At 37.1% G+C, this 15,020-nt stretch overlaps 1 pseudogene; it reads left to right on the top strand.

Annotated features, from left to right (window-relative positions):
* The first annotated feature begins 7,992 nt into the window (after positions 1–7,992).
* LOC143388562 (choline transporter-like protein 1 pseudogene) lies at positions 7,993–10,185 on the top strand (annotated as a pseudogene).
* The last annotated feature ends 4,835 nt before the right edge of the window (positions 10,186–15,020 follow it).

Raw genomic sequence — 15,020 nt, 5'->3', positions numbered from 1 at the left:
CCTCTCACTCTTCCTCCATCCCTGTGTCCTGGTACCATTCTCCTAACTATTTTCCTCTTCTATGCTCTTGTACAAAGATGTCCTGCTTCACCTGAGCCCTGAGTAATGGAACCGGCCACATATGAACTGAGACCTCTGAAAACATGAGCCCTGTAATAAACTTTTCCTCCTCTAATTGTTCTTTTCAGGTCCTTTGGTCACAGCAGTAGAAAAGCTGACTAAAACAAACAGTGATCCCATTTGTGACTTCATCTGCCCTAATGAGCTAACTACCTGCCAAATGTTCCACCTCTTAATGTCATCACAATGAGAATTAGGTTTCACTATGAATTGTAAAGGGACAGAAGAATTCACATCATATCAGACAGCATCTGCAAGCATCCCACATATATTCTTGGCATGTCACTTGCTGTACAAGAGTGATGATTTTGCTGGTATTCTGGGAAAGAAAGAAAGAGAGAGAGAGAGAGAGAGAGAGAGAGAGAAAGGAAGAAAGAAAGGAGGGAAGGAGGAAAGGAGGGAAGGAATGAAGGAAGGAAGAAAAGGAATATGAAATCATCTATTTGGAGCTATCAGGTGATTATGAGTCATTTACAAATAGGAGACAATGTGTTTTATATGAGACCTTGGCTAAAAGAATTTGAAAGGATATTGGGATTTTTTTAATGAAAAAAATTAGAGTTCACATTCGTCTTATTTTGTGCTTTTGTGGCAGTTTCACTTCAAAAGCATGCATTTTGAGCTCTAGTGTTTTCATGGAATTTAACTATTTTATTTCTCTATCTGGAGGTTCTCTGATATTTTCTCTTCCCCTCTTATTCTTAGAATCAAGTGTCCTCCTCGGACTTTATTAAAGATATTGTTTTCCTTTTACTTAAAACTCTGAGATTCATTATGACTTAAAACGACACTTGCCTTCCAGGATTTTTTTTTTCTTTTGTACTTCATGTGTTCACTTTCTTTCACCCAACTCTGTCTCCCTAGGCTACTTCTTAGTATATCAGTCCACCTGCCAATGTCCCATTTCTCTCAAAGGGACAAGAAAGAGGCTACATTCCATAATTATCAGCAAAGCATTTTGCTGCAAGAAACACAATCTTCTACTGCAACAGGTCTAAAAAATAGACACTGTATCACTGAATTAGAAATCTTTACATAGACAGTTCCAGAAATGGTACAATCACTTAACAATATCAGGAATAACCCAGATGTATCACATCTATCAACAGAAGACTGGCAATATCTTCTGGATATTAAAAAGGCTGGTAATATCTCTCCTCATGGTCTGAATATTCCAGTTGAATCTCCAGTTATTATCAATCAGCACCCCACAGGAAGAAGACATGAATTCAACGGGCTTCTCTTTTTAACAGGAAGGGCAAATCTCAAAAATCTCCTAATTTTCCTCTCCCTTATACTGTGTGTTCACCTCTTCCAGAAAAATCACTATCAAATGCCCTGGAACTGACACCTGAGCATTCAAATAAAATCTGCATTACTTTAGCATGAAGTAAAGCATATCTTTTGGGTGGGTAGCATGACTTCTTCCATCAAGGTAAAGAGAAGCTTTTCAAAAAGTTACAGCTCTATAATCAGAAGTTTTGGAACTTACATTAAATTTTGGAAAACAGTTTAAATCCCTGTGATTAATGACATAATTTATAGAATTCAATCTATCCCTGAGGGTGAATTCCTTTAGTATACATAAATGAATGTCTTGGCTCCTATTTTGTTTCATCATATACAAACCATAATATAAAGCAGGATGAGAGCAGCAGCACCAGACCCAATATAACTATGTGCGAGAGACGAATCATACCAGAGCAATTTCATAGGTTCTAAGATCATGGCAGGAATGGATAAGAACTGCCCATTGTGACAGATGAGCCAAAGGCATATATAAACCCTGCTTTGTACGGGACACTGTTCCCTGAAAACCTATGTGATAAATGATTAATATTGAAAAAGAAGAAAGGGGGTTCAACTGAAAACTATTCTGTCTGTATCATTTAAACAAAAACAAAAAATAAACAAACAAAACCCTTCTGCTTTGTGGAGATATCTGCTAAAAGAGAATGCTTTAAGACAGACATCTAAGCTAAAATATATCCAGTAGAAGTATTAAGATAAAACCCATGTCCTTAACATAGTTGGTAATTAATTACCTGTGCTGGGTACGGTAGAAACAAGTCCCACATAGTACCTACTTCTTTGCGATCTTTGACTATTTCATCATATCATCTGCTCTTGAAAATAATCTTGAACTCAAGTCATCAAACTTGTTTTTCTTTAATATGTGCATTTGAAAAATATCAATGCATAATGACCCAGCAATGTTAGTTGCAATTGATTTTCAGGGAGTAAAACTGAAGCAGTACTAATAAAACACAAGGAAATCTTTTATTGACATTTTATTCTCCTGACTGGGTAAAATAGCTAATAAAAATATTGATTATTTCTTTTTTTAACCTTGTGCTAACCCATGCATTTCTTTAATGATTATAAAAAACCCCGTCTAAAAATAAGTAAACCGAGGCTTATTTTACCCAGGGCTATGCAGCTAATGAGAGGTGGAACTGGTCTTCAAGTCCTGGCCTATTTACTTCTAATACAGTACTTTAGAGAAAATAGTGTATCCCACAATACACATACTTTCAGACAATAGCAGAAAAAAATTACCTTTTCTCTGGGTTTCAGGCATATGAAGGGGGAAAGAGAGAGGGCGTACAAAGAAAGAATTACAACTTGTGTCTCAAATGAAGAGTAAAGCAAGCCCTGGGCATAAGGCTGCCCAAACATTGCTTCAAGTATAGGGGTGTTAGGACTCTCCAGAGAAATAAACAGAATCAATGGGATGTCTACATCTAAATATCTATCTAGAGAGACACAGAGGAGAAGAGAAATTTTAAGGAATTGGATTCAAGTGTTGGGCCTGACAAATACAAACACTGTAAAGCAGACAGGCAGGCTAAAGAGCCATGACAAGTCGATTTTACTACTCCAGTCTGAAGAGAGCCTGGAGGTAGAATTTCTTTATCCTCTGGGAGCTCAGTCTCTATCCCTGAAGGCCTTAGACTTATTAGATGAGTCACAGTACACAATGGAGAGTGTTATGGTTTCAATGTGAGGTGACCCCCAAAAGCTCACATATGAGACAATGCAAGAAGGTTCAGAGGAGAAATAATTGGGTTATAAGAGTCTTAACCAAATCAGTGAATTAATACCCTGATAGGTATTAACTAAGTGGTAACTGAAGTAGTATGGTGTGGCTGGAGGAGGGGGGAATTGAGGCCTTTGCTTTGGTTTATATATTTTGTATCTGAAAAGAAGAGTCTCTCTGCTGCTTGATCATCTGTGAGCTAGTTCCCCCTGCCTCAACTTGAGCCCTGAGTTATGGAGCCAGCTACTTTTGGACTGAGACCTCTGGAACCATGAGCCCCTAAATAAACCTTTTTTTTTCTCTACAGTTGTTCTGGTCTGGTCAGTTTTCAAGTCAGAGCAGTGAAGAGGCTGACTAAAACAAAGGGTAATGTATTTCTCTTAAGATGCAGTGATTTCATCATGGATGATACCTGGAAAATATCCTCAGAGCAACATCTAGATTGGTGTTTGACCTATTTTGGATACTATGAGTACTGTGACCTAGTTGAATAGACATATAAAGGTAATCTTCATATCAAGGAAATGACAGTTGGGAAGAGCTGCACAGAATAGTTGAAGAATGCAAACTCAGAGAAATAAAATTGTCATATTCCTTGACTTTAAGTCTTAATATTGTAGAACTTCACAATGGCAATCCTCATCATTATAGTATTGTAACATCAAATGAGCAGTTTGCTGAGAGCCATTGCCAAGTAGGAATGACACATGGCAATTTCTTTGTCAGCCTACCCATTGTTGCTTAGAGGAAGGACTCTCCATATTGGACCCAGGTCATTTGCAGTGACATTGCATGTAAGATGACCTTGCTCAAGGACCAGGGAGGATCAGGGTTTAGGGCTCTCCTTGGGTTTAGGGCGGTTCCAGGTTTAAGGTGTACCCTGCTGGGAATAGGGTGTACCCTGCTGCCTCAGGCGTGCCCACTCCTGGAGTTCCCATTGAGTTCTCATGGGATTCAGAGAGTATTTGGGCCCAGAACGTGGATTTCCCCAGAACGTGATTGTAGAGTGTCGGTGTGAGTTCGGGAATAAAGAATTGCTGTTTGAATCTACAAGGCTGTGAGTGGCTCGTGATTTTGTGCACAGCCAGACTACAGCAGCAGTTGATATGCGCACACACACACACACACACACACATTTCAAGGAGTATTTAGTGGGTCACTTGCAATTCTACTGAACATCTCATACATGCAAGCAATATTCCAAGCATTGGGACCAAAAAAGAGAAAAAGACTTAAAGTCTAACCTAAGGGTCTTATAAGCTAATGAAGAAAGCAGTGAATGCTTATGTCAAACTAGTTAAACCTTCTTTTTATTATTAGCTTCAATCTTCGTTCTTACATTTATTAAAGCTGGATTAAATCATCCTTGCCTGAGAAGTTGGTGAATATGAGGGCTGTACTTTTTTCATGGATAATTCCTAGCACAAAAAAGGAAGATTATGAAATTTTCCTATCAGTAATTGGCAACATGTTGGAAGTATAGCACATGCATATTAACAATAAAGGAAATAGGAACTTCAAGGATCTAATCAATGGAAATTGTTGTACTAAGTATGCATTTACATCACTTTTTAAATATCCAGAGACCACACAGGTAGCCCTTGCCCAGTAAATTAAACCAAAGTCAATTCCTAGGATCAATCAGAAAGCTGATACTTTTGATTCAGACTTGAGTTCAATGATCCACTGTCTCTACAATTGTGACCTTAAGAAAAATTCTTACAGTTTGGAGCTCTAATCTATTTTTACTGGTAATTACATCAGTTGGTTTTTAGGGTTGTTGTAAAGATACAATGGTAATCATGCATTAGACTTGGAACTTAGAAAAACACAAAAGAATAGCTCATCACTTTATGGTTTTATGACACTGTTATATTTTGCCTTCTTCACATCTTTCACTTGAGTTTATAAATTGCAAATGCAATGGGAATCAATATTGTGTATTTCCCACCACCTGCATCCTTGCTGTTCACACACACACACACACACACACACACACACACCCCTTCTGGTAAATGATGATATACAATTCTATATTATAAAATTTTAATGTTAGAAAAAACTATAATGATGACTTACACTTGCTTAAAGTTGTTTTTTCATTATACAAAAGGCAAAGTACTGTGTGTTTGGAATACAAAGCTTAGTTTAAGAATAACTAATAAATTTATAAAAATGCTATGAAAAACACCAGACTGAAAAAGAGGGGAAACACGTATATGAGTTGTGTACCTGACTTTATATGACCACTCCACTTCTATACCTAACAGACTTAAGAAGGCATTTGTGTCAATATGAGGTGATATTGGAGAACATTGTGTTCTCAGACTCTATGGAGTGATATATACTCAGCTCCTTTTGGGAAGTGAGAATCAACTTTGATAAATATTTCTTAGAACATCATGTACGAATGAGGAGACAGTGAAAGACTGAGTGTGCAACGATGGCCTTTTCCAGCACATTTCATACAAGTTTACAGATGAATGAGCTCTATTAGTCCACACTTCTCTTTTCAGAGATACGTAACTAAAGCTTAGAGAATTCTAGCAATTTCTCTGCCATCAAACTGTTTTCAGAGCTAAGGGCTTAAAGACACATCTCTCATTTCTCGTGTGTTTTCATGAATTATTAAAAACAGAATTCTAGCTCCACATTTAGAAAAATGTGAAAATATGTTGTTTGGGGAAAAAGATATTGTTAGAGGTCTATTAAAATAAAACATGCGTTTTCATGTAAATGGTATATTTTTCTGTTTTTGTATATTTTGCTGTTCATTACATGGGCAAAAACTCCAATATTAAGAATTAAGCTTCTATTTAATATTATAAACAGAAACATTAGTAATAATTATAAAGGCTTAAATTAAATGTACATTTTGAATCCCAGGATTGAAACCTTCCTGAGAAAAGTGTATATCATTAGAATGTCTTTTATTTAATGTAATTTGTATGTGTAGATACTTTTTGATAAAAGAGAATATATATGTGTTGATACTTTGCCAATAAATTTTTTTCATCTTATGGATATAAATTTCTGCATTTAGCTATAAAATATTATAAATGTACAAAATAATGCATTTAGCATATTTAGAGAATCAAGTACCTATGTCACCATAAACATGTAAAGTAAGTTACACACAATTATGTGAGCCACTGTTGAACACTCTCTTACTTAAAAAGTTTGAATATTCCAATAAGTTACTTGATCCTCTCATCGTCCTAAATCTCCTGTTCAAGAAATAGACAGTATGCTGAATTTCTTTTAAATATTTTCTTATTCCTTTGCCTACTTAAAATAGATTTATCATACATATACATTTATGAAAGTAATATCATCTATAGTTTTGTGTGTTTTAAAGTGTTCATGGAAATGGATCCCTATTACATATAGTTATCTGTATCTTGCTATTTGTTTATCCAACTTAATCCAGGATTACATTTTTAACATAATAAAACATATTTATGTCTGCATAAATATGTTACATGACAGTACATTCTTAATTTTTTTTTCAGTTCTGGGAATTGATCCCAGTGGTGTTCTCCCACTGAGTTATAACCCCAACCCCTTTTATTTTTATTTTGAAACAGGGTATAAGTTGCCAAGGCTGACCTAGAATTTCAGGAATGCACCACCACAAGTGGTTTCAATACTAAAATGTTATTTGCTAATAGCAATACCACCAGTATATATGCTAGCAAAAAAAAAAAAAAGAATAATATTTCCTATGTAATTCAAATATATTAAAAATTTGTTTTAGTTGCCACTTTCTCTGACCATAATAGTTGACTAACATAGGCAAGAAAAATTGATTTTGATTCCAAAGATGGCATTTATTTCCATGGCTCAACTATAAAATAATTCCATATTGAACCCCCTAAATATTTGAAAGAGTTACCTATCATTAAAGACATATCAGTAAGACTAGCAATAATAGGGAATTTGAAATTTTAAAAAAGAGCATGAACATCTGTGGGTGACAGGTGGACTAGAACCAGGCAGAGGATTTTAAAGATACTTTTCAAATTTGGAAATGTTATATTTTATTCCAGGTGACTTGGGTTTATAATGTTTATCTCTTTTAAATTTTAGAATAAGTTCCTTTTAAAGCAGACATACTGCTGTTTCATGGAAAGCAAAAAGAAGAATTTAGACAATTTTAAAATAAATTAATCCCCCAAAATTAGACATCAAAATTTCCGTGCATTAATACTCACTGAAAGTCCTCTCTTCTTGTTTGCATGATACCAACTAAATTCATTTTCATTCTCACTTGAGTTGCTCATCAGTAACACATTAATATTTTGATTGTCTTAGGTGTCAGGCACTGTCATGGGAGCAGAGAAGAAGCAATATGAACTCAGTCATTGACTTCCTGTGTGAAAAGGAAGCAGACATGGCCTTATGTGAGCTTTACTAGTATTAGAAAATTTATTTCTTTGTTTAGGTAAAAATTAATACAAGATACTCTAGAATTATATCTGGAACATTGAAACAGAAACATGCGGCGCTGAGGAGGCGGCGGCCGGGAGAGGGAGCGGGAGAGGGACTGGGGGCGGGTGGTGGGAGGCGGGGGACAGGGCCCCTTTCCGCTGGGGAGCAGCTGCAGCAGCAGGAGCAGAGCAGGAGCCGCGCAGCCGCCGCCGCCGCCGGGGGATGTGGCCGGCGCTTGCCCCAGCCGCGCTGCCTCCTGAGTACTCGCCGCCGTCGCCGTCGCCGCCAAGTCGTGCGGGGCCAGGCCGCGCCCTCCCTGTGCGCCCGCCGGCTCGCATGCCGAGGGGCTCCGGGGCGTAGCTGCGCGCCCGGCGCCGCCTCCGGGCTCCTCTGGCCCCGCCATGGGCTGCTGCAGCTCCGCCTCCTCCGCCGCGCAGAGCTCCAAAAGAGAATGGAAGCCACTGGAGGACCGTAGCTGCAGACATACCATGGCTGCTGCTCTTTATCCTCTTCTGCATTGGGATGGGATTTTTATGTGGCTTTTCAGTAGCAACAGGTGCAGCAGCGAGACTAGTGTCAGGATACGACAGCTATGGAAATATCTGTGGGCAGAAAAATGCAAAGTTGGAAGGAATACCATACAGTGGCATGGACCACACCCAACGGAAGTATGTGTTCTTTTTGGATCCATGCAATCTGGACTTGATAAACCGGAAGATTAAGTCTGTAGCACTGTGTGTAGCAGCATGTCCAAGACAAGAATTGAAAACCTTGAGTGATGTCCAGAAGTTTGCAGAGACGAATGGCTCAGCACTATGTAGCTATAACCTAAAGCCTTCTGAATATACTACATCTTCAAAATCATCTGTTCTTTGCCCCAAACTTCCAGTTCCAGCGAGTGCACCTATTCCATTCTTCCATCGCTGTGCTCCTGTGAACATTTCCTGCTATGCCAAGTTTGCAGAGGCCCTGATCACCTTTGTCAGTGACAATAGTGTCTTACACAGGCTGATTAGTGGAGTAATGACCAGCAAAGAAATTATATTGGGACTTTGCTTGTTATCACTAGTTCTATCCATGATTTTGATGGTGATAATTAGGTATATATCAAGAGTACTTGTGTGGATCTTAACAATTCTGGTCATACTGGGGTCACTTGGTGGCACAGGTGTACTATGGTGGCTGTATGCAAAACAAAGAAGGTCTCCCAAAGAAACGGTTATTCCTGAACAGCTTCAGATAGCTGAAGACAATCTTCGGGCGCTCCTCATCTACGCCATTTCAGCTACAGTGTTCACGGTTATCTTGTTCCTGATAATGCTGGTTATGCAGAAACGTGTTGCTCTCACCATTGCCTTGTTCCACGTGGCTGGCAAGGTCTTCATTCACCTGCCCCTACTGGTCTTCTAGCCCTTTTGGACTTTATTTGCTCTTGTCTTGTTTTGGGCATACTGGATCATGGCACTTCTTTTTCTTGGCACCACTGGCAGTGCTGTTCAGAACGAACAAGGCTTTGTGGAGTTCAGAATTTCTGGGCCTCTGCAGTACATGTGGTGGTACCATGTGGTGGGCCTGATTTGGATCAGTGAATTTATTCTAGCATGTCAGCAAATGACTGTGGCAGGAGCTGTGGTGACATACTATTTTACTAGGGATAAAAGGAACTTGCCATTTACACCTATTCTGGCATCAGTGAATCGCCTTATTCGTTATCACCTGGGTACTGTGGCAAAAGGATCTTTCATTATTACACTAGTCAAAATTCCACGAATGATCCTTATGTACATTCACAGTCAGCTGAAAGGAAAGGGAAATGCTTGTGCACGATGTATACTGAAGTCTTGCATTTGTTGCCTTTGGTGTCTTGAAAAGTGCCCAAATTATTTAAATCAGAATGCTTATACAGCCACAGCTATCAACAGCACCAACTTCTGCACCTCAGCAAAGGACGCCTTTGTCATTCTGGTGGAGAACGCTTTGCGAGTGGCTGCCATCAACACAGTGGGAGACTTCATGCTATTCCTAGGCAAGGTGCTGATAGTCTGCAGCACAGGTTTGGCTGGGATTATGCTGCTCAACTACCAGCAGGATTACACAGTATGGGTGCTGCCTCTGATCATCGTCTGCCTCTTTGCTTTCCTAGTCGCTCATTGCTTCCTGTCCATTTACGAAATGGTAGTGGATGTATTATTCTTGTGTTTTGCCATTGATACAAAATACAATGATGGGAGTCCTGGCAGAGAATTCTATATGGATAAAGTGCTGATGGAGTTTGTGGAAAACAGTAGGAAGGCAATGAAGGAAGCTGATAAGGGAGGCGTCGCTGATGCCAGAGAGCTAAAGCCGATGGCTTCGGGAGCAAGTTCTGCTTGAACCTAGCCGACGGTTATGGAACCCATTGACATTCCAAAACAATATATACACATAACTATGTATTTGTGTGTGTGGGTGTGTGTATATATGTATATGTATGTGTGTATATATATGTATATGTATATACACACACACACATAATCAGCCAAAATCAGAGAAAAGGAACAGGGATTTAATACCTTTTTTATGCTTATTTTTGTCAAACATGTACTCCTTTCATACGGGTGGCTTTTACAAGGCAACTTCCATCATTTAATGTTTTCAATTGTAATTGTCTTAATGGAAATGTTAGATTCATATCTGATTAACATTTTTAATAACTTAGAGGAGATTTTAACTTTAGTCACTTAAATTAGATAAAATTATTGTACCAAATTCTTGTCTAAAGTTTATTCAGGGGTAATTTCCCTGATGTGTGTATAAAATAAAGATCTTATTTTACTGAGGCATGAGTCCTAGTGCCTAGGACTCATGTGCTTTCAGATAAATAAGCAATTTCTGCAATCAGTTTTCCCCAATCAAAGAAGCCATGTCATTTTACTTTTAGAAACATAACAGGTGGACCCATTATGGGAATTTTCATAATAGCTCATACATTTGTCAGCCAACATTAAAAAGTAACCAACTCCTCAGGTATTTGTAGTTTACCCTAATGCTTCTATAAAAGAAAGTAGGAAAAAAGAAAAGGGTAGATAATCTTTCTTATGCAAACTCTTTTCTTACATTTTGTCTTTTTTTTTTCTTTCCACATTTTAGTAACATCTTCCACACATTTGTGTGCCTGATTTGAAAGGAAGCTGGGGCACCCAGCAAGTTTAGCCTTTAATTTTCTATGTATTGATTTGTAGATTAACGAATGCTGGGAGGAATAAAAAAGGGATAGAAACCCGGAACATAAAGCATTGAAAATTCCAGTGCTTGGGCTTCTGCTTCAGATGAAACAGTGGCTTAGGGTTAAACGGCCATTTTATTCAAATGCTTGCTATAAAATCTGAAAAAACACTGGCAGGTGCTCCTCTTCTTGGCAATCCATTGCGTATCCAGAGTTCTACAATGTTTAACTAAAGAATTGGTTAATATTTTGATCCTCAAGTGTGAATGTTCTTTATGTTTGGGAGTGGGCTTGGGGTTTTGGGTTTTTTTTTTTTTTTTAATTCCTGAAGCTTACCAGATATGAATGGCTAATATTCCATTGTTTTGCTTATTGTAATGGTGAATGCTTTAAGAAAAAAAAAGTGTAATTTGCTAAGAATAATTCATGATCTGTTTATGCGATAACTCCTTTTTGTTACAATTTTTTTAAAAAAGGCTATTTTTGTTAATGTAAAGTAAATATTTCAGAGCAAATTTTTTAAACTTATTGCACTAAATACAGGCTCTGTACAAAAAAACAAAAAACAAACAAACAAACAAACAAAAAAAAGCCTCAGCATTTTATCATTCCATGGAAGGAGAATCTTTTGAAAGAAAGCATTGCCTCCTATCAGAATTAGACAGCGAAGTAGACTGGTATTATGGAAATCATACAATTAATGTCACTAGGGCTTAATAAACAGCTGTTTGCTAATGTGCTTCCTTTCAAAGGGTTGGACCATTAAATTGCTGCAAAAGGTAAATTGTATTTTTTTTTTAAGTATCCGTGTTCTTTATCTAGCTAGGCTAAAATTTGCTAAATGCCTTGGTTTCTTTTCAAAGCTCATGTAATATTTCTGATTTTTCAGAATATTTGCAATAAGAATCTGGATTTTAAAAAAACAACTTATACACACAATTAAGAGTTCATGACTTAGCAAGATCTGGGTAGCCAACATTATGAGCGTAGCTATTTTGAAAAAGTAATTCTCCAGAAGTTAACATTTAACATCTAGTGTCGCCAAACAGTGTCACTGTACTCTTTTATATCATTTGAAATGGAATAAATATAATTATGTAACTAACAACTGTCCAAATAGGTGAGAGAGCAAATCATGTAAGAAAATTCAGAAAACCGTCTGTTCCATAGCCACACAGATTTTGGACATTCAGAAATATTGGGAAATAAATTTAGAGTTGGCAAAAGTCTGGAAGATGGGTATCAAAACAGAAGACATTTCGGGAGCTAGCTATTTTCAGAGGTCTTCCTCCAAAGTGACCTGACAGAAGTCTTGAACTTGGAAAGTAGGTTCTACTCACTTGGACATCCCTGCATCATGGACTTTTGCTGCCCCTGTTTCATGTGCTCACAATCTCAGCTATTTGGAAGCCACCAGGAATGCTTTCTAATTATCATTTGCAACTAGAACTGTAATCAGAAAGAAATTTTGTATTTTTGTATAACTTGATTGTGTGCCATTTTATATAACAGGTCCTGTTTTACAAATAAATTTTGTTATTACTAAAAAAAAAAAAGAAAAGAAACATGGTAGGCAAACCACTAAGGCATTACTTTGAAGTATAGTCTCAAAAATAATTGTTGTTTATCAATTTGTGTGAGGTCTTTTCTACAGTGCATGTTTATTTCTGACAAATCTTATATATTCTTTTCCTAGTCTTGGTAATTCCTCCCAAACTCCAAAACTGCACACCAGCAACATATTTTGAAAGAAAAATACTACAATTTACTAGTCTGATCTGCCTTAGCGGTTTCTATGGCATTAAGCTTCTTCGTGTATTTTGTGTAATCATAAGCTCATTATTATTAAGTGCACAGTTCAGGGCAATAGCATGCAATACAGAACCATTGCACTGTGTTTCACTTCACATTTTCCATTTGGACTTCCAATAATTATGCTACTCTTTCCATTTTACTGGGAATTCAAGTATTCTATAGCATGTGCTACATTTACTACCCTATTTTTCCATCTGCACCTAAAAAATGTAATACAGACAACAGTTGGAATGAAGTACAAGTGAAAAGGAGATGCTCTACATTGAATTTTTTCTATTAAGAGAGCACTAAAAGGCTGGGGCATTAATAATCTAGGCAATTATGAAAAGTGATTATATAGCATAAATACAATTCCAGAGAGCCAAGCCAATCCAGAGTTCAACAGAACAAAGTCATATACTTATATAGTCAGTCAGTTTTGCCCAGGTGTGAGAACATGTTAAAAAAGATTCCTTAATTCAGGATACCAGCAAGTGATTGTGAGATTCTGGACATGCTGAAAAACTTCATAAAAAAATAGCACCACCAAACACTATTAAAAATGTTCTTAATGTCCGCCATTTTTAAGGCTCTAATATATGCCAGTCACCACAACATTACTAATAATGACTATTTCCTAACCTTCAGAAATAATTAACAAAGCAGATAATATTATTTAATTTTATAGAAGAAAAAAAACATAATCAGTGTGTTTAATTCCTGTAGCTGACTTTATATTCTTCAGTTTTCATCTCAAAGTAACCTTCCTTGATTTAAAGAGAACCATTTGTTGTGTACATATATCCATAGAACCTCACAGCTGCTATGCCATTACCCTTTCTATTCATGAAAATTATCATTTCCTGAAATTATTTTTTAGTTGTTCATTGTCTGATTTACCCACAGAATGCAATCTCTTTGAAGGCAGACAATATGTTAGTTTTGCTTGCTGTTGCATGCCTAGAGAATAGAGATGTGCTATTTTCTTACCTGAAACTCAGGAGATGTTTGGTGAATAGTAAAACAAATGAATATCTTGAATGATAATCCGGTAAGTGTTAGAGCCAGGATACATTCTAAACCCCAGATGTTCAGAAGACAAACACATTAATTTCTACTACATTTCACAGCTCCTTTTTCACAGTCATCAGTTAGGTTTATCATGACAATAAATTTTCTAGTATTTGAATTTTTGTCTGAGCAAGGGAAAAAAAGCCCTGCAGTTGTGAAAGAATAACTACCAGCTTTCATACCTGAGGTATACCTGCATCTTCCAGGTGAATTTGATTCACTGCAGAGAATACATGTCCCCTTGAGTACCACTAGATTTAACTATTATAGTTGGAATGTGAGTTGTCCCCCAAAAGCTCATGTGTGAGACAATGCAAGAAGTTTTAGTGGATAAATGGTTGGGCTATGAGAACCTTAATACAATCTGTGAACTAATGCCATGATGAAATTAACTAAATGGAGACTGAAGGACAGTGGGGTGTGGCTGGGGGAGGTAGGGCATTGGGGGCAAGCTTTTGGGGTGCATATTTTATATCTGGCCAGTGGAATCTCTCTCTGCTTTCTGATTATCATGTGAGTTGCTTCCCTCTGCCATACTCTTCTGCCATGATGTTCACCCTCACCTACAGCCCTGAGGAATGGAGCTGGCTGTCCATGGACTGAGAGCTCGGAAACTATAAGTCCCCAGATAAATTTTCCCACCTCTACAGTTCTTTGATCAGGTCTTTTTGTCACAACAGTGGAAAAGATGACTAAAACAGTAACCCAAATAATAGTGCTAGACTCAAGAAAGAAAATCCCCATTGGCATCCCAAATTTCTGTACTTAACACTTGAGGATTGGGTCCAAGTTTTTTGACTTGGAAGCATAACCTTAATAGAAAGTATAAAAAGAGACTTTTTCAAAATTTTCTAATTCATTACAAGCTTAACATGTAATGATCAGGTATTTATTAAAACGGATAAAATAATTGTAGTTTGCCTTGAAAGAAATCTTGTTTCTAGACTTCAAAACATTTAAAATTTACTGCAGTTTGCACAAAACATCTTGTCAAACAGATTAATTCATCCATTAGTTCTTTCACTTCAAAAATGTTTATTTACAAACACTTTTTCTTAAGATAGGGAACTCTGTGCACTTAAAAGGAACACATGTCAGAAGAAATGATAATAAATAAAAATAATATATTTATTTTAATTCTCTTATCCCATCTGAAAATTTTTGAAAAATCAGCAAAAAGTCAATGCTATTTTTGGGCTTGCTTCGTGGGGATTTCACAATTCCTTACAGAAGGTATCTCTTTGTATAATCATTAGTTCTTCCATGTTTGGAAGAATTGCTGAGAATTTTCTCATTCTTATTGGCTGGTTTGCATATTCTTCACTTAGTTTACAAAATGTAGCTTAAGTCTAATGGCCC

The sequence above is a fragment of the Callospermophilus lateralis genome, unplaced genomic scaffold, assembly GCF_048772815.1.
Source record: "Callospermophilus lateralis isolate mCalLat2 unplaced genomic scaffold, mCalLat2.hap1 Scaffold_64, whole genome shotgun sequence".
NCBI classification, from domain to species: domain Eukaryota; kingdom Metazoa; phylum Chordata; class Mammalia; order Rodentia; family Sciuridae; genus Callospermophilus; species Callospermophilus lateralis.
This window is presented reverse-complemented; position numbering and strand designations above follow the sequence as displayed.